Below are 19735 nucleotides of genomic sequence, written 5' to 3'. Positions count from 1 at the left end.
TTTTTTTTTCCTAACAAGATGGACCATTAAGGCATCGTTTATCACTTTGGACAGCCTAATCGAAGGATTGCTTTCGCAGTAGATAGAGATCACAATGAAGTCTGGCCAAAGGAAATGAGAAATGTGTTTTAATGGTGGTCCCTTGTGCAGTATTTGGCGCATTTCTTAGTCCTGGTTTCAGTTTTCTTGCTGATAAGAGCATACTGGGATGCGTTTCCACTGCAAGGCGGTCACACTTTCAAGTAACTAATAGGTGCAGAACAAATTTGCATTCTTTCTCTGATTGGCTCTAGGCCAGGAAATGCAAGATAGAAGTTTTTTTTTTTTTTTTTGAAAAGCTCTAATTAAAGACTTTTTTTTTTGTGAATTTAACTTGTGCCATAGGGCTGCACGATTAAGGCCAAAATAATAATCACAATTATTTTGGTCAATATTAAAATCACAATCATTCATCTTGTTTGGTCAAGCATGTCTATTTATAACGGGTTTTTTTTTTTTGGAACAAGCAGTGTACAAACAAAGTTTCAAGGCTTGACACTTAAAAATAACAAAAAACTCCAATAAATAAAGTAAATAATTAAACAAATTCACCCCCAAGGAATGCCAAACACTTGGCACACAGGGCAACACAGCTAACCTACTTGCTGATGCAAACCAAAGAAAGAAACTTACTTAGAACCAAGCACATTATTTACTTTTAAGCAAATTTTAATCAATTAGCAGTCAAAATGTCATTTTCGGTCATGCCAATCGGATTTTTCAAAATGGGTCTCAATTGATAGCTAGCAATGTACATATTACATTTTAACATGTAATTGGAAATTGAGCTGCTCCCACTGGTGTGCTTGGCCACTGGGGGCAGTATAACACAGACTTATGGACCACATTTTGTTTTCAGTTTGGCAGTTAATTCCAACTAAATGTGGCAATAAACAGCTTGAAACCTTTTTTGAAGAAGAAGAATTGTTCTCTGTGCCAAACTCAGATTGGCTATGTAATGAAGCAACAATTTTCTTACAATATCATGAGCTCTTTTTTCTGAGTATAGCAAAATACAAATGCAAATTCAGACAATCGGCAATAAAATTGTAATCTATGCACAATTACCTCCACCAACAGATGCTAGATGTTAAAACAAACCCAATTTGGACCGTTCAAACGAAAGGCATCCACAAAATGTTCATTTTGACACAAAACACCGCTCGTGTGGCATCTTATCGGAAAGTTCAAGTATCCAAATGCTCATCGCATCAGCAGATAAGGGATTGAAAAACAAATATCTTTGAATTTAATTGGAAACAACAGCAGTCCAAAAAATAAGGAGGCGAGCAGACAGTTTGGACAGATGGGCCCAATGACTCCAAAAGGTCTGCAGAAAGTTTGAGGGCGTCTGGTGGTCAAACAAAAAGTTGGTGGGAAAAAAAAAAAATAGTTGGACTGCGACTATGAAAGCTGATCAAATGCGAGCCAAATAAGCAGCAAGTAAAAGAGGCAAAAAGCGCAGCCAGTTACTATTCCGAAAAGCCTTGAAGTATTTCATGTACACTGCTGGTGCAAAAAAGATAATAAAAAAAAAGAAAAGCCTACCTGTCTCGCATACACATTTCTAGCATTTTCTCGCTGTAGCCAAATACATCTTAAATTGGGTTTTTGTTTCCTCGAGTGGACTTCTTAAAGCTCCTGTTCTCTACAGGCAGAGTCAAATATTTTTATTGGAAGGAAAAAAACATCAATCTCAAGCAAAAGCCACACAGACCTGTAATATTTTTTGGCCCTCACTAACGGAAGGAAATTCAACAATAATACTAAAATTCAGATATCGTAATATTAATATTACAAAACAACAACAACCCCAAACCTTAGTTCTTCTTGTACTTTTTATTTATATAAAGCACTAGTATTCATGTACCGTATTTTCCGCACTATAAGGCACACCGGATTATAAGACGCACCCTTAATGAATGACATATTGTCAAACTTTTTCCATATATAAGACGCACCGGATTATAAGGCGCACCCTCAGTTAATACTCAAAGTAATAACAATAATAACTCAAATAATAACTCTCAATAGCATAATAACTCAATGTCAATATGAGCAACTTTGTTCAACTGTAAACACACAAAAGAAATACGTAAAGCTTATTTTATCAGTTCATTCCCCATCTACAAATCTCAAAATTGATACATATATAAGGCGCACCTGATTATAAGGCGCACCATCAGCTTTTTTTTTTTTAAAAGGCTTTTGGGTGCACCTTATAGTGCAGAAAATACAATAATGGATGTGTTTTCAAAAAGTGACAAGGTCAATTGTGAAATCCTGGTTTTGCACAGTAGTTTAAAACAGTTACTAGCCATTTAAATATGACATTTAATCAAGTTATGCACACACCTAATTATTTTTCAGATTACTATAATACTTGTAATACACCTATAACAACACACTCAAACTAAGAAAAAAACCTCAACATTATCCAAACAAGAAACTTGGATAAAAACTAAGTTGGGATATTGAACAAAATATTTTAAGCTTAGCGAATGGCTAGATTGGCTTCCCCAAATCAACTTACTTCCTTTGTGATGCCAACTTTTGCAATTTCACGCACTAATAATATTAGCCAACGGGGTGTACTTTGAGTACTCTAAAACATATGAGTTAATTCAATGATTCCTTAAAAAAATGAACTAGATGGTGTTTTCAAACTTTTGACAGGTGGAAGTAGTCAATTTCAGAATGAATCTAAAATTCACTCTTCTCAGGTGACACATTTCCTTTTTGAGTTTCCTTAGGCTTTAAAAACTCAACAAATGTTGGATTCTTAAAACAAACAAATTACCCCCCCCCCCCCCCCCCCCTCACACACACACACACACACACACACACACACACACACACAGTCAGGTTATTGTCTTTTATACTTATGCCTTTAATAAACATTAGCATGCGTCTTAGTGATGCATTATGGCGAAAACAAAGCAAGCACCTGAACGCTCCGGGGTTCCTGGAATCGATCTGGCACTTGCAGCATCAGCTTGTGCGTAAATGATTCATGGTGGGAGCGGGGTGCTTAATGATGAAAATCAATATAGAATAGTGAATGAGAACCAACAGGGTAGATTATGAAGGTTACCAGCGCGTAGAAGACGCCCGTCCTTTCGTTTCATTGGTTCTTTTTCCAGATGAAAAGACAGGGCGACTGTAACCTGGAGGTTAACGTAAGCTCGAAGCGGAAGGTCGGCGGATTGAACTTGTCGGGGTGCGGGGGACCCACCAATAATCTCCCGCCCCCTCCATCCCACACCCAAACCGCTAATTAGGCATCCCTGAGAAAAGGTCGTCCACCCCCCAGAACTTCGCTCTAGGCTCCGAAAAAAAAGTGTGGACGTGCACGATTTGCGGAACGAGCGTCCGGCGTTTAAGCGAATAAATAGAAAAAAATGTTTTTTTACCGTTAAGTAGATGAGTGGAAGTGTTGATTGTGTGCTAATGAGATGGAGGCGCCAAAGGAACATGAAGAGTGAAATCTTCATGCAGCAGCGTGGGTCGGGATGCAAGAGTTCTGCGGATATGCCCTGAATGTTAAACTTTGGCCTGGCGTGACCTCCGCACAAATATATCTTGTGATTACAAATCCTGTTCAACACGCAAATATAAATTATACAGCATACAGCTGTATGGCTCGGTTTCATTTTTATTCCCGAGTCCTTGTTCGGACAAAGAACATGACTCGATAACGGAGGTACAGAATCTAAGTCGATTCAATTCTTTCAAGCATTTTTTAACAGATTCCCCATCTCTTCCAAACAAGGTGCTCGCCAGGAGTTGTTTACAGTATTTAGGTCACGATAGCCCTTTTCAGCCGAATCACAAAAGGTGTTTTTACCGGCAAACTTCCATAAGAAATCATTTGTCCGCCATGTTTTCCGTACGGTGAAGGAATTCCGAAAGGTACGCGTTGCGGAAAATCTGGTCCGCGCAGGGGGGGCATGATTACTGAAATGATGTCATTTTGAAGCGTGGAGCCGCGTGAAGCGTGTCAAGCATAAATCAAGCTCTAGATGGATTTGATTTCATTTTTATTCTAGAGTTCTTGCTCGGAAATTAGCACTCAAACGCAAGCGTGGAATGACATACTTCTATGCTGTATGTAAAAAAAAAAAAAAAAAATGCTGTTTTTTTCCCATAATGCCACAAGGTATGGACTTGGACAAATAATGGTGATAATAGTAAAACCATAAAAATGAACATTGTCTATGTCGAACTATGGAGATATATCTATCTGTTCACCATTTTCTCTACTTTTGTCATTTCCTTAAACCAGTGTTTCTCAACTATATTTTGCCAGGCCCCCCCTTGAAAAGAGAAAACTTTTCGCGCCCCCGCTCAGTCGACGCACTGAATATAAATAAGATTATTATTGATGAAAATTGTTTAAGTATACCTTCATGTGTATCCTTTTTACTTTTAACAACAGAAAAACGCAATATAAATCAACTTTCAACAACCGTTAATTATTTTTAACGGGTTATAGCTTAGTCTAAAACGGAAAAAAAGAAGCAAGTGCACCAAAGTGCCTGAAACTAAAAGAAAATGATGAAAATTATTACTTTATTGCAATTACATTCCACATTACAAAAACAAAGCCTTTTTCCTGGGATCACCTCACACCCCCCCGGGGGGCCCGCCCCACTATTTGACAAGCACTGCCTTAAACTACGCCTTCTTGAATACCTCCAACACCATTGAATCCCCTCAAGCTGACACCAACAATTCCTACGCTGCAACGGACATACGGTAAGCACTCAGGCCGGCATGAATATGAATAATGGCATACAAAACTAATGTAGTCAGGGACAATAAAGCAAAGGAGAAATCAATAGCGGGGAGTCATGTTGGCACTTTTCCACGGCAAGGCCAGGCGAGAGGCGCTATCGTTTAACAGCACTCCTTTCATTTAGAGCAATTACTGCAGCTTTGGCGAGCCTGGCGCGCCACCAGTATTGCATATTAGTCCCATCATCGTCTTTATGATATTTATTGGCTTGTATAGTGTTACAGAGATATGAAACCGAGCATTTCAGGAAGAGCCGATTCTCCAGGGACGGGAATGTCGTTTCAGTCGTTAAGGATGAGAACCGAAGATGAGCTCTGCAAATGTGAGGGATCTGCTGTGTTTTAAAAAGCAAAAGGAATTTCAGAGTAATCTTGGACTTTCCAAAATAATCTTGGAGTTTCCAAAAATCGTTTGGAAATGAAACACGAATGCTGCGCAACTTCGGGTATTTATGGTCGAATGAACTCGAGCCGCCTCGCGAGGAAAAGGAAAAACAGCTGCTTGGAGAAAATCATAAACTTGGTGAAACATGGATGCTTCAGCTATTTATGGGCAAATGAACTCAAGTCGCGTTGGGAGAAAAAAGGAAAGGCAGCTGCTACGAGCGCATACAGCAACACTGGTGATGCGTTCACTGAGCGCTCACAATGTGGGAAATCTAATCTTTACCTGGAACAAATGAATAACTTACGGATATGAACACAAGAAAATATACGTTGAGGAAGATGAGATTTGTTCTGTTTTGCTATAGTTTTTACATTTTTGTCCAAGTTTGATACGTCTTATACACAGTAGATAAAAAAATACCAGAATTTGACCCCAAAATCAAGTGCGTCTTATACACAGGTGCGTCTTATATTTGGGGGATTACGGTAGTTCGTTTCTGCTTGGAAAAAAAAAATCAAAGGGGCCAAGGGCGCTAACAAAAAGGCCCATCTCTGTTGACGAAGATGGTAACCTCCAATGACGATTTTTAGGGTGCCGGGTGGATGATCGGCAAAAATGCGTCTGTCATCTTGGTCAAACGACAAAGGAGGTTTTGGATCGGAGCGTGTTCAGAAGATGAGGAGCAGGTTGAGGTAAAAAGAACCGTTTCATCCTCAAAGATTTGTCTCAAGGATGTGTCTTTGCCGTCGCTTTCAAATCACCGTTGACGACGCGCTTTCACCCCAGATTCGATCTAGTTTCATTAGCAAAGCCCTTGATAGCATCTCCCGCCGCTAAAATTGATAGAAGGCCGCCTGTATCCCACAGCAAACCGTTTCCCACTTCAGCCGCGTTCAAATTAGCTCGCAGTCAAAAGAGACTCGCATCGCCTCGGTGTAAGACTTTGAAGTAAAGTGATAAAACGCGGCTTGTTTTTTTTTGTCAATCGCCGTCTCTTCTCTCGCATTTCAAAAGGCGCGCAGTGTAGGCGGACACCTTTATGTTTATGCGGCGCAAACAGCCGGGCGCGCTTACACGCGTGTCAAGGAGCAATTAAGTACTGTGCAACGTGGCGTTTAATTGAGCATATGGGCTTTTGTGCGTTGTTTTCCATTGTCCTCTTTTTGTTCAAGGGTGAGCTGCAGCCTCGCGCGGCTGACTTTGGGCGATATGCAGAGTACATCTTAAACTGGCCGATGGCAAAGAACACAAGCGGCTCTGGAAAAACAGGAACTCATTTACTGCCGGCCAAGTAATTGGTGAAGGATTGAGGGAACTTATTCATCTTTCACATATGTAGTTGTCAATGGTAGTGAATGAGTTCAGGTTTTTTTTTTTATTGTGTTTTGGAGAATAAATTTTGGTAGTAATATTGTTTTTTAATACAAAATAACATTAATTTTGGTTTTCATTATTATTCATTATGGGTCTTGATTTTTGACAAATGTCAATGATCACACATTTACACAAGACACTTGAAAAAAACTAACCTGCAGATAAATTGTCAGTTATTTTCTTAATTTCAAATAGCAAAGAAAATATCAAACAATAAAAAAAAAAAAAAAATCACGAAAGTTATCAACTGGAACCCTTAAAATTACACAAAAAAATTGTTCAACTAGCATGAGCATGAATGTATTTTTGATCAAAAACGAGCGCTGAAGTCGTGTTTTGAGTCATGAACAGCATCCTATGTGTGACTACTTGATTTTGATGAATACAATTTCATCCAATAATCCCCCAGAAGCTTCCAGATGGTTCAGACATATGTAGCGTATTTTGAGATGTGCCCATTTAGCCTTCCTTGATCAAATCAAATCAAGTTTTATTTGTATAGCCCTGAATCACCGAAGTCTCAAAGGGCTTCACAGGTGAAAAGAGGTCATGCTGAGGCTTCTATCGGAAAAAATAGTCATACAGAGAGATCTTTTCGGTGTAAGGTACACAATAGCATCCCCTGTCAAAGCTCCCAGAAGGGGAAGGAAAAACTCAAAAACCCAATTTGGGGAAAATCAGAAACCTTCAGAAGGGACCACAGATGGGAGGAGCCCCCTTCTTTAGTATTTTGCTATAGTCTCAATGTAGTAGTTTTGTCAGTGTAACTTCTAAGTCAGATAAGAGTGAACAAAGACATTCTTCTCTCCTGGGGCAGTCCTGAGAGGCTAGGGGTTACTGGACCCCTGAGCACCTGACACCACTTAACAGTCAAACCAAGCACCAGGAATAGGCAAACATTGACTAAGACATGTAATTTGAGTGGGATAAGATGAGACAAATTTTGCTTAAAAGCTTTAAAAATAACAGAATTGCCAAATACCGTATTTTTCGCACTATAAATTACCGGATTATAAGGCGCAGCCCCAATCAAAGACATATTTTAAAACTTTTTCCATATATAAGGCACACTGGATTATAAGGCGCACCCTCAATTAATGACATATTTTAAAACTTTTTCAATCACAATATGGTCATACTCAAAGTAATAACAATAATAACAAGTAATAACTCTAAACTCTCAACAGCAAAATAACTCAGTCAATATGACCAACCTTGTTCGACTGTAAACACACAAAAGAAACAGGTAAAGCTTACTTTATCACTTCATTCCCCATCTACCAATCTCAATCTCAAAATCGATCCATATATAAGGCGCACCTGATTATAAGGTGCACCATCAGCTTTTTAAAAAAAAATAAGGCTTTTAGGGGCGCCTTATAGTGCGGAAAATATGGTAATTATTTACAGAGGCAGCTTCTTGAATAAACTCTGCAAGCAGCCAATTATATTCTGCCTTGTTTAAATATCCCCTTTGTTTGAACAAAAATTAGAAGCGCTCACTGATAGACCATACTAGCGGTTATTGAAAATTTGTCTTTTAAACGCCACAGTAAACCGTCAAAACGGTTATCGACCTACGCCTACCTATACTACGATATTAGTTCAATTTTGTAGCTTTCTACAACAACCGTTACATCGAAGGATCAATGACACAACCGCAGGACATCTGGCAGACGTAAAAGATTAATCAAGTGGAGAATCCGTCTCTTGAACTCTTTTCTCACCCGTACCTCCAAATCTCATTTACGGTCCGTAATAGTCAGGGAGACCCTGTCACCAGACGGCGCCACCCACTTTGGAGCTACTCATGCTTGATAGTGCATTATCATTAGCAGCGAGCTGCTGATGAATATTTCATTAGACCTCGCAGGGTTCTCCGCGCACGTTATTCGACGAGAGCTCTCGCGACGGCCGACAGGAGGTGTTGAGGTAATCCCCGCGGCTTTTAATAAACTAATATTAAAGCGCCGCGGACAGCGGGGAGGAGAAGCAATCTTCATCGCTCGGCTTGTCACAGATAGGGAGGGTCATTTTCCATTACAGGAAACAGTGTGTCGCTGTCAAAAAGAGCATTCCCATCCATGATGTATTTCTTGACTCAATCCGAACGGGGTTTTATCAGGCTGACCCGCTCACACAAAAAGTTAAACCCAGGCTCGCTAGAAACGAACAAGGGAGACGCGCTTTGTAAAAACATGAGGGAGTAGTTTGCCAAATCAGTGATGTGTTTTACAAGAGTTTGTTTTATGTGTTTGGGTATTTAGTTTTTACAATATTTCCACATTAAAATAGACATATATATTTTTAACCTCTGGGTGTCCGGGGATTTTTCACCAGCCTGGTCTCAATATCACCCAACTTGGGCTGACTCTGAAAGTGTCATAACATCATCAAATATAAATATATATCTACTTTCAACCCCTCAAAATGTTCAGTGGCATCAGCCCAGCCATACATATTTTAGGGGGGCGAACCTACGCCACCTTTGTGTACAAAAATTGTAAAAATGTCTTATTAGCAAATCTACGCTGCATACTGTATATCTTTATGAAATTGAAATGGTAGTAATTTGCAATTTTGCATTATGGGGGTCCAGGCTAAGCCAATCATTGAAGTCATTGAAAGGCTTGCAAAGAAGTTGGCCACTGGCGCCACCTGGTGGTTTTGGGGTGTCAACACAAAAATTTCTATTGCGCCCCATTCGAGAGTTGACATTGAAAGGATTAATGCACAAATCGGGTGAAATGCATTATAAAAATTACAATATTTACAATTTCGAATGGCAGTAAATGAGCGACACGTGGATCAAATTTGACAGCTATGGGATGTACATCTTGACCTCACGTTTGCAAGTATTTAGAAGGGGCGGCATATTGAAAGTTGTCATGTTTTGACATCCATGCAATATTTTAGCCTCCTATCGTTTTTTTTTTTTATACTTTTCCTTTGATACCAAAAAGCCATTCACTCACCCAATCACAACTAAGGTTCATTTATGAGTGTCCAATTCACCTGCCATGCATTTTTTCGGAATGTGGGAGGAAGTCGGAAAGCCTGGAAAGAACCCACACGGGCTCGGGGAGTACATGCAAACTCTACACAGGAAGTCAGGAGCGAGGTGGATTTGAATTCGAGTCCCTGAACTTTGAGATGAACGTACAAACCACTTTTTCACCAAGCCACAAGCTAAAATACAATAAATAAAAAATATAAATCACCAGGAAAGGCAAAAAAAGTTATTTTCTACCCAACCTAAAGTGCGAATTTGTATGGACCTCTGAGCAAATCTTGACGGCATTGTTGGAAGCAGAAAAATGAAAGCAAACAACATTTCTGCGAATCGCATTCATGAGCCATTTGTGTCGACTTTCAGTCAATTTAAGGTGGATTCAAGACAGCCCAGTTGTTGACAGTTCACACATCCCCACCTCTGCTTTGTGTTTCGGCAACAGACTGACAAATTCAAAGAAAACAAGAAAACACAATACTCGTCTTTGTGTTTGCTGCTGCTTGTGCAGAATAATAACAATCAAATCAAAACCTTGCCTGCAAAAGACTTTGCAGATTTTCCCTTCCCCATTCATTCCCATTCTATACCGTGCTCATCCGTCTCAGAGAACGCTTAATGAACTTTTAATGAATTTGATCCAATTTCTCTCAACTCACGGCATCCAATCGCGACCAGCAAGGAGGCAGCTAATAAATTTGGAGCTGATTGTGATTGCGCTGCTCAGTTTAACAGCCATGGAAGAAACAACCTCGTCTTTATAATGCAACAGTTTTATATTTGAAGCATTATATTTTTGCTATACCCTACAGAACACTGCACTTTTTTACTTTCCTAATATGAAATTTAGTGTAGCAAAAGCCCAGTATGTATTTTTCAATGCCGATTATTAGTAGCCATGGAGGCTGATAGTCAATATTGGGATGAATAATGTAAAAAATTAAAACTCTTGGCTTTAAGCACATGATTGTTTATTATGTGTATCTTTTCAAAATGTGTTTTTTTTTTTAAAGCTTAGTCATAACGCATCTTTGCTTTTACATTCTAATAACACAAGGAACCTGCCAGGGTCATCGGCATTTCTTAAAATAACTAAATAAAACAAATATTAGTTCCCAATAGTTCCCAAACTTGAATTCACCTTTGTTTTTGCATGAACAAAAAGGTTTAAAGAGTCCCCTTACTCAGTAGCATCCCTATTAAATTGAACCGAAAACATTAATAGTAACGAGTTTAACAGCTTAAAGTTAACAATTTCACACTCACCTCACTAGACACCTGAATTTATTATTTTTCAAAGGCCAAGGTTGATATTTGTTGATTTTTGGCCAGGCCAATAATCGTGTGTTTCTAGTTTAGCGTTGTGAAAAACATACAAATTAATTGTATGTTTCATATTTAATATAACGATGTGTTCAAGGTACAGTCTTGTAATCATAATTAAAAAAAACACACACACACACAAAATATATACAATAATATACAAATATATACAATAATATACTGTATATAAATAGTATAATACTAGTAATAATTATAACAGTAATTCTATGACTTACGAGTCATTTTGTATTTCATCAAAATTATCCATTTGTATTTTTATAATCACTAAACCAGTCCTAAAATAATAAGGCAGCCCCGAGGTGATGTCAGGAGGGGCGCGAATGACTTCAGGGAAAAACCATGTCAAGTGTGATTGCATTAAAATAAGGACTGGCATCATTTTTTTTTTAAACTTTCAGCCACTTTGATGCACCTGATTATTTTTTTTCCAGTTTTAGACTAATCTGTAACCTGTATAAACAATGTAAAAAATAGATAACAGTTGTTGAAGGTTGATAAATACTGCTTTTTCATGTGTTAAAAGGATATAGTTTGAGGTATATTTATATGACTTTTATAGATAATATTATTCAGTCAGCGCAGTGCGAAAAGTTTGCACTAAACGATACCAAACAAACCACAATAATTGGCTATCAAACCATAATTGGGGTAGAACAATGCAAATGCAAAATAAAATGTTAGCCGATTAATTGATGGAATAATCGGTTGAATAATCGAGTCTAAAAATATTCAATGACTAGAGCTCTGATTGTAATCATGCAGTGGCACAATTTTGTTGTGTACGCACAATTTGTAAGTTAGATACCAGAAAAAAACAAACAAACAAACAAAAAAAGCAAACCAACATCAGACAATGAGGTACAGCTGGACACGACACGAACGGCTGGAAGAAGCCGATATAAGTCAATGTTCCTTCCTTGCCATCAACACCATGCTGAACCATCCTAATAGAAATTTGACTGAAAAGTGTTTTTTTTTTTTTTTTTTGGCGTACTTCGAACGCACAATGGCGCTCCCATTATTGCTCTCCATTTGGCACACCGGCCCATTCTTTATCTGTCCATTCAGGTTCAGCGAGAAGCACGTATAGGCGCTTTTGTCAACACATGCTGACTGAGCGTCAGCATCGACCTCGAGCCTCGTCTTCCGCATGCATCATTACCTCCAACATCGCGCGTAATGTTGCCTATTATCGCTCGTCACAGGCCGCGTTGATAATTATTGTTGCCGTCGGCGTAAGAGCGGAAACCCTCAAGTGACGGCTGAGGGCGAGCACTTGTCTTGGCTGACCTTCACGCTTTTAGCTCCTCGGTGTGCTTTCCTCTCCATCCGCACCCCCGACATGACTTTCACCCGTCGACCCCTTCACAGAGTCCTCCCTGACCTTGAATTTAGGCTGCGAAGGCTCGGTCCCCTTCCTGCAGAGCATACATATTTCATATTGGAGGGAAGGGAAACCGAGGGAGCGCGTGAGGAAGTTAATTGCGGATGGATTTCAACCAAGCATCCATTGGGGATTCTTCTGCGCATGCAGTTGATTTGGAGTTTTGTGTAAGGAAACAAAGAAGGAACGAGAGAGTGATGAAAGACGGTAAACATGGAAGGAAATAGTTGATTTGAAAATAGGAAATACAAATGGATAGAAAGTGACGGGTTAATAAAAGTTGGAAGGCTGGAAGAAAAAAAAACATAAGCATAAAGGAAAAAGAAAAGAGGAGGGATGGAAGGAAAGAAGAATCAAAGGTATTTGAACCGGGGCAGGAAAACATATTGTATGGAAGGAAGGAAGATGGCTGGAAAAAAGCAGAGTAAAAGGCAATATGATAGAAAATATTGTTTGAAAAGAAGGAAGGAAGGAAGGAAGGAAGGAAGGAAGGAAGCAAAGTAAAAGGCAATATGTAGAAAATATTGTTTGAAAGAAAGGAAAAAAGGAAGGAAGGAAGGAAGGAAGGAAGGAAGGAAGGAAGGAAGGAAGGAAGGAAGGAAGGAAGGAAGGAAGGAAGGAAGGAAGGAAGGAAGGAAGGAAGAAACAAAGATGGAAGGTAAAAGCATAATGATGGAAGGACACATTGTATGGAGGGATGGAAAGTACAGGATGATTGACAGAAAAAATAGTTTGGAAGGATGGGCGGATAAAAGTAAAGAAAGGGGCCAGGAAGGAAGGATAGAAGGGATGGAAAAGGCAGGAAAATATCATTTGAAAGGAAGCAAGTAAGGAAGGAAGGAAGAAAAATAAAAGAAAAAAAGATGTAAGGTAAAAAGCAGGATGATGGAAAAAGGAAATTGCATGGAAGGAAATAAGAAAGCAAGAAGGATGGATGGAAAGAAGCAAAGTAAAGGGCAAAATGACGAAAAATTTTCTTTGAAAGAAAGGAAGGAAGGAAGGAAGGAAGGAAGGAAGGAAGGAACAAAGATGAAAGTTAAAAGTAGGATGAAGGACGGAAAACATTGGAAAGAAAGAAGGAAGGCAGGATGATAAAAAGACAAATATAGAATGAAAGGTAGGAAGGATAAAAGTAAGGAAGGCAGGAAACGTTGGAAGGAAAGAAGGAAGGCAGGATGATAAAAAGGCAAATATAGAATGAAAGGTAGGAAGGATAAAAGTAAGGAAGGCAGGAAACATTGGAAGGAAAGAAGGAAGGCAGGATGATAAAAAGACAGATATAGAATGAAAGGTAGGAAGGATAAAAGTAAGGAAGGCTGCATAAAAGGAGCGGAAAAGGCAAGATGGAGAAAATATTGTTTGAAAAGAAGGAAGGGGGAAAAAGAAGAAAAAAAGATGGAAGATAAAAAACAAAATGGAGGAAGGAAAAAATATTGCATGGAGAGAAGAATGGAAGGGAAAGAGGGAATAAAGGTAAAAGGAAGATGGAAGGAAGGACAAATTATTGTAAAAGAGGAAGGAAGCAATGAAAGAATTAAGGAATGAAGAAGAGAATACAAGGAAAATGATGGAAGAAAATGGTCAAAGAAAATCAATCGAGAACATAAAAGCCAGGATGAATGAAGGGAGCAAGTATGAAAACATTGAAAAAGTGATCAAGAAAAGCATTGAAGGAGTCAACGACTTCAGTGCCAGCTACCTGCTAAGTTCAGAACATCACGTTTCAGGAGTGCATCACATTTCCCTCCTGAAATCATCTCAACATTTTCACAACATAAAACATCATTTTCAATTTGCTCTATCAGGCCCCGCGCAACACGACTTCTTCCCAAGTTAGTGGCAGCATTTTCCACTTATATTCCCCCAACCCCCCAAAAAATCAGCCCAAATTCCCCCAGCACTTGTGCAACACTGCTTCTGTTACTTTCTGCCTGGTTGATGTTGTGTCTTCAAGAGGCTCCTGTGAAGTCCTGAGCTCCTCAGAGCTGATGCAGCATGGATCTGGAAACCATCAGGCAACAAAGCACTACGGGAGCACCAGCGTTTTTTTTGTTTTTTTTTCTTCTTTCCTCCCCGAGTTACAGTAAAAGCAGGACGGCTCCTTTTAATGCTCCGAGGCCTATTCCGAATAAGGCGAGCTTTTAATGTCTAATGCGCAGTGGCGGGCGGGGCTAGCAGACGAGCGCTTGAAAACAAGGCCTTCAAACGGGCAACAACACACGCTAGCGTACTTGAAGATGGATGTTTTGCCCGCTTGCTGGAGATGATGTCATTGGAATGAAAACGCGCCCGCTCGCATCGGAGTGATGTCGGACGCTTGTTTACAAGTTGCTGTCTTGTTTAATGTCAACGGGAAGTCACTGAGCAAGTTGCGGTATGATACGCAAAACTTTTTTTTTCTTGCTTGAAAATAACAATTAGATATTTCAAATTTGAAAGAAGTCGCATATTTTTGTTCCTATGTCTGTAAAATGACAAAATGAGTCGTACCGTATCGTATCAAACGATAATCCTACTAAGAAACTTCACCTTTAACCCTCGTGCGAACATGGTACCAATGTGGGACGTTTTCCGTGATTTCTTTGTGAAATCAAAGGAGAAAACATTGAAAAAAAAAACACAAATGACACACTTATTATACAATCGTGTTGCAGCTCGGTGTAACACATAATTACGACACATATGTTCATGGGTACCAGGTTGGACATACTCACACTCATTATAATCCACGTTTTTTCGATGGGTCTTAAACCTATGCGCTATATTGCTTTTCCTGCGATTTTTGAACCAAGCTCTTTAGCAGTGGTTGAGAGAAGCCAAAAGATTTCTCGAATGCCTTGTGTGTACCACTTTAAGACAGTAGGTGGTGCCAAACACCACTTAATTGTGTCTACACGAAAACATAAAACAAATCTATAAATCTGTGACGCACTAAGGTAGCAAGAGATCACTGTATATATATATATATATATATATATATATATATTAGTGTGTGTGTGTGTGTTTTATTTTTAAGTCTAGACAATGTCCTCACTGAAACACAAATCAACTTGAAAAATCTTGCGCGGTTAGGGTAAGGGTCACCTGTGTCCTCTATAGAGTGAAAACCAGCGATACCAATCTGGCGGTCCGATGCGGTGTGACAAATTCAAGGAAGTCGGCACATCCAGATGGTGGCCTCTAGCTAACTAACAAGGATTTGAACGGCGGGAAGCGATGGGATAATTCGCGAAGCCTTTCGTCGTCATCATCGTTGCGTTTTATTCACCCCTCCCGGCCGCCGCCATCGTCCGTCCCGCATTAACACTCAGCTCTGCTTTCTGCCTGCTGCTGAATATTTCAATATATCTGCGCTTATCTGGCGGCCCCTGTGACCCGCCTGCGTGAGTGAGGCCGAGAGAGGCGAAGATTCGCATGGCGAGTTGCGGAATGGATACGATACACACACACGCGCGCGGCCGTATCTATAAGTGAAGAAGTTCGCCTGGAGCTGAGCGCACCAATAGCACATCAGCCAGCTCTTGGCGAACGCCCGTCAAATTCCATCCAGCGGTCGATGGAAAATAGAATTTTTATCACCGAGTCAAATCAAAAGGAGAATAGAAGTTTATGGGGGAACGTAAAGGACTTTGGACAATAACAGACTGGACATTCAAAATTGGGTGATGATCGTGGTCTATAAAAGAGTAGTAGCCTTAATATGAAAATATTACATATTTTATATATATATATATATATATATATATATATATATATATATATATATATATATACATATATATCACACACACACACACACACACACACACCCAATGCACAATAAAGATACACAATAAAGAAGATGTATTTTTTCAGATATTTGATGAAAAAGTTATAAGATTATAGATACAACTTTTAGATTCTTATCGGTATTTATTGGTGAATTTTAGATATCGAAGCTAACATGGCGGAGCAATGGTGCACAAAATGTAATAAGCTGCAAACACAAGTGACATCAACAAAGAGAGTAAAAATAATTTTTAAAGTTAAAGAGTTTCAAGTAATTTTGCCAATCAACTTTTTTATTATACTCATTGTATGTTATTTTAGTAATTGTGGTGATCTAATTCTAGTTTCCCTTTTTTTCTGAAGCAATGAATGAATTTTAATACTAAGCGTATTGCGTTGTCCTGTGTATGAAACACGCTAAACGAATAAAACTGCCTTTTTTTGCAAGCAAATATTTATATTTTGAAACGAAAAGTAATGAGTAAATGACTTCACATTTCTTCCATTCAATCTGCTGAATGCTCATGGCCCGTCTTTTTTTTTCCCAGTCTTCTGGGATTGCCTCCAGCCTTCCCGCAACCTTGAACAGGATAAGGAGTAGAAAAATGATGAATTTATTGATTTCTTTATTTATGTCCCTTCAGGGCTACTGTACATTCCCTTGTGTCCAGCACTGCATAATATAAACGCCACTCTCGGAAGGAAAAATAAAGACACTAAAAATGTATAGCTCAGAGCAAGTTGGAAATGAACTCCTTCACTGCCAGCTTTTTCAGAGCATTTTTGACTTCATGACTTCAAAGGTATTTCATATCTAAAATGGTACATCAATGCCATCTAGTGGTGGTTATGCATCAATAAAGTTGTTTCCAAGTTTTCAATTTACAGTGGAGCAGCATGAAACGCTCTCCAATCAATCCCAATGAAAAATGTAATTATTGAGTAGAGAGAGAACGAGAATTATCGTATGTTTCCGCACTATAAGGTGCGCCGGATTATAAGGCACACCTTCAATAAACGGCCTATATATATTTTTTTTTTCATATAAGGCACATTGCATTATAAGGCACACAGAATAGAAGCTACAGTAGCAGCTGGGGTTGCGTTAAGCATCCACCAGAGGGAGCTACGCTAAAGGGAATGTCAACACAACAATCAGACAAGTCAAAGACATTATGATTATGAATACGACAATCAGAAATGAAGAATAAAGATGATTTGAGGAAAGAATGGGAAAAAATACGTCTTGATTACATTATGAACTCTTTAGATCAATACCAAGACAAGGAGTTTAAAAGAATATAATTACAATTCAATTAAATATTAAACTGAAATCTGTTTTAATCAAATTGCGATCAAAATCCTTAAAATGTTTTTTTTTTTTTGGTTTAAAAACAGTTTCTGGATTGAATTTATAAAGTCATGCTTTCTTTGACAAAAACTTTTTTTTTTTTTTTGCGTCTCATGCCCATATGAATTGCTCCAAAATTGGAGCATATATAGCATATCAAAATTGAAAACAGTATGTTATTAAAAATTTAATTGTAAAAAATACATTTATAACCAAAATACAGGGTAAAAATGGGAGAAATCACATGGTCATTACCTAATTTTATATTTTCGAACCCAAAAAACGAGGCGCACTGTCAGCTTTGGAAAAAATTGAAGGCTTTTCTTTGCACCTTACGGTGCGGAAAATACGGTAAATATTTTAGTCATGATTATTTAAACTATGATCATTTAAAGTTAAAAATTTTAACTGCCCGGAAATGCGTCAAACGGTAGGACGTGGTGAACAAAAAGCAAGAGGACACCCGGCGGTTTCTTAATAAGTTTTTCAGTTTGCCATACAGTTTTTCTTTTTGTCATGTGTTTTTGGAGCATTCAAGTAAACTCGGCTGGATTTGGAGCGAATGTGTATCTTGAAAGCAGCTGTTGGGCCCGCAGTAATCAATAATTCATAAGGCCTTTGCTTATTACGGTTTCTCCCCGACCGCGATGCTCGTTTTCGTGCCCGTCTCGGAGTTGGATGAGAAGCAAAAAGTGTGAAAAAAAGTGTCAACTTTGTCTCCCGGACTTCTCAGTGGCCAACAAGCGACTCTTGGAATATAACGAGCCTGTGGATGCTGTGGGGGCGCTTGATATGCAAGAAGGGGCCGGTCATTTGTAGCTGCCTAATTGTTGCAGACAAAAAAAAAAAAATAGCTGGAAGCAATTGTGGTCCATGGATAGAGACAGTGGCGACAGTAGGCCAGCAGAGGGTGCTGTTTTGCTTTCTTCCCAAAGTGTATTCGGCACAATAAATACAAATCGACAACTCATCGATTACTCATCTGAATTTCAGCCTCTCAAAAGCAAATACGCCACATAGAAAAGTTTGGACCCACAAGCAGACAGCGAAAAGGAAAAGCAGAAAGTCTTTGTACACAAAAATCTAACTGAAACTTGGACTCGGAAACTAAACTTGCAGGACTAGTGTTAGAATAATTGTTTATAGGTTATCCCATATTTGGTTTTGCAACATGTATATTGGTGGACATGGATATTTTCTGTGGGAGTTTGCGACTTGAGGAGACAGCATGTCTCTTCCAGCTGTAATGAATCACAAGCATGATGACCTAAGGACCTTACCAAAGACATGATGATCAAATGACCTAATCACAGCAGGGAATAGTATAGGGTCTGTCCCCATGTTCCTTGGAAAGAAAATAGCAGTAATTTGCAGGACTGATGGTGTATATGGAGTTACACCTACGTCCCCCATTATCAGAAACTGCCACGAATCTTTCAGGGCAGCAGGTGGTTTTGTAACCAGGGCCAACGCTAATGAATAGAAGAGGGGCAGAAGATGTATCCAGAACAGTAGAAGATCTGTAAAGTTGCACGTTTGTCCGCTCTCCTCGCAGGCAAATGTTGTTGTCTTCCTTCAGATTTGTTGTTGATTACATGTTCTAGGTTGACTGACTAGACTTGAAAAACAGACTCGGAGCAACTCAAAGTAACTGCAAATTTATTTCGTAAAACATGAAAAAACGTTTTCTTTTTTTGAAACACATTTTACTACACTTTTTTTAAGGTAGGTCTGGTAGCAGTTAGTCTTCTAGAGTGGGAGACAAAACTCAATTTTTCATTAAGTTTTTGAGCTTACAGGATTGTATTTTATTTATTTATTCTATATTTTATTTTTACTATTTCTCTTACAAATTTTTTTTGTAAAACTAAGATCAAATAATTACAAGCTTTGAAAACAAAAAAGGAATTTTGAACGGTATGCACATGCTTGGAATTTCAGCTTCTCAACAGTAAATATCCAATTTTTGTAATGCTTCATGAAAGAATACATGTAAAAAAAAAAAAAAAAGGATTTTTTGCCATTTTCTGACATGTTACTTGACCAAACTAGTCACCGAGTCATAATATATTCATGTCAAAATATTGCCATGTTTTTGAATAAAAGAATAAATAAAACATTTGAAATACTATTGATGGATAAAAAAACAAAAATAATCAACAGTTTAATCATTCAATAATTATTACCCTTACTTACAGGTTTAAGATAAAGGCTAGAACTACTCTTAATAACTACTATACTAGCTATATAGCAGATATTAATAATTGTGACTAGCGGGAG

Source organism: Hippichthys cyanospilos, chromosome 3, assembly GCF_059441005.1.
Source record: "Hippichthys cyanospilos isolate Australia breed blue-spotted pipefish chromosome 3, RoL_Hcya_1.0, whole genome shotgun sequence".
In the NCBI taxonomy this organism is placed as follows: Eukaryota; Metazoa; Chordata; class Actinopteri; order Syngnathiformes; family Syngnathidae; genus Hippichthys; species Hippichthys cyanospilos.
The sequence above is the reverse complement of the archived record's forward strand: the minus strand, read 5'-3'. Positions refer to the sequence as shown.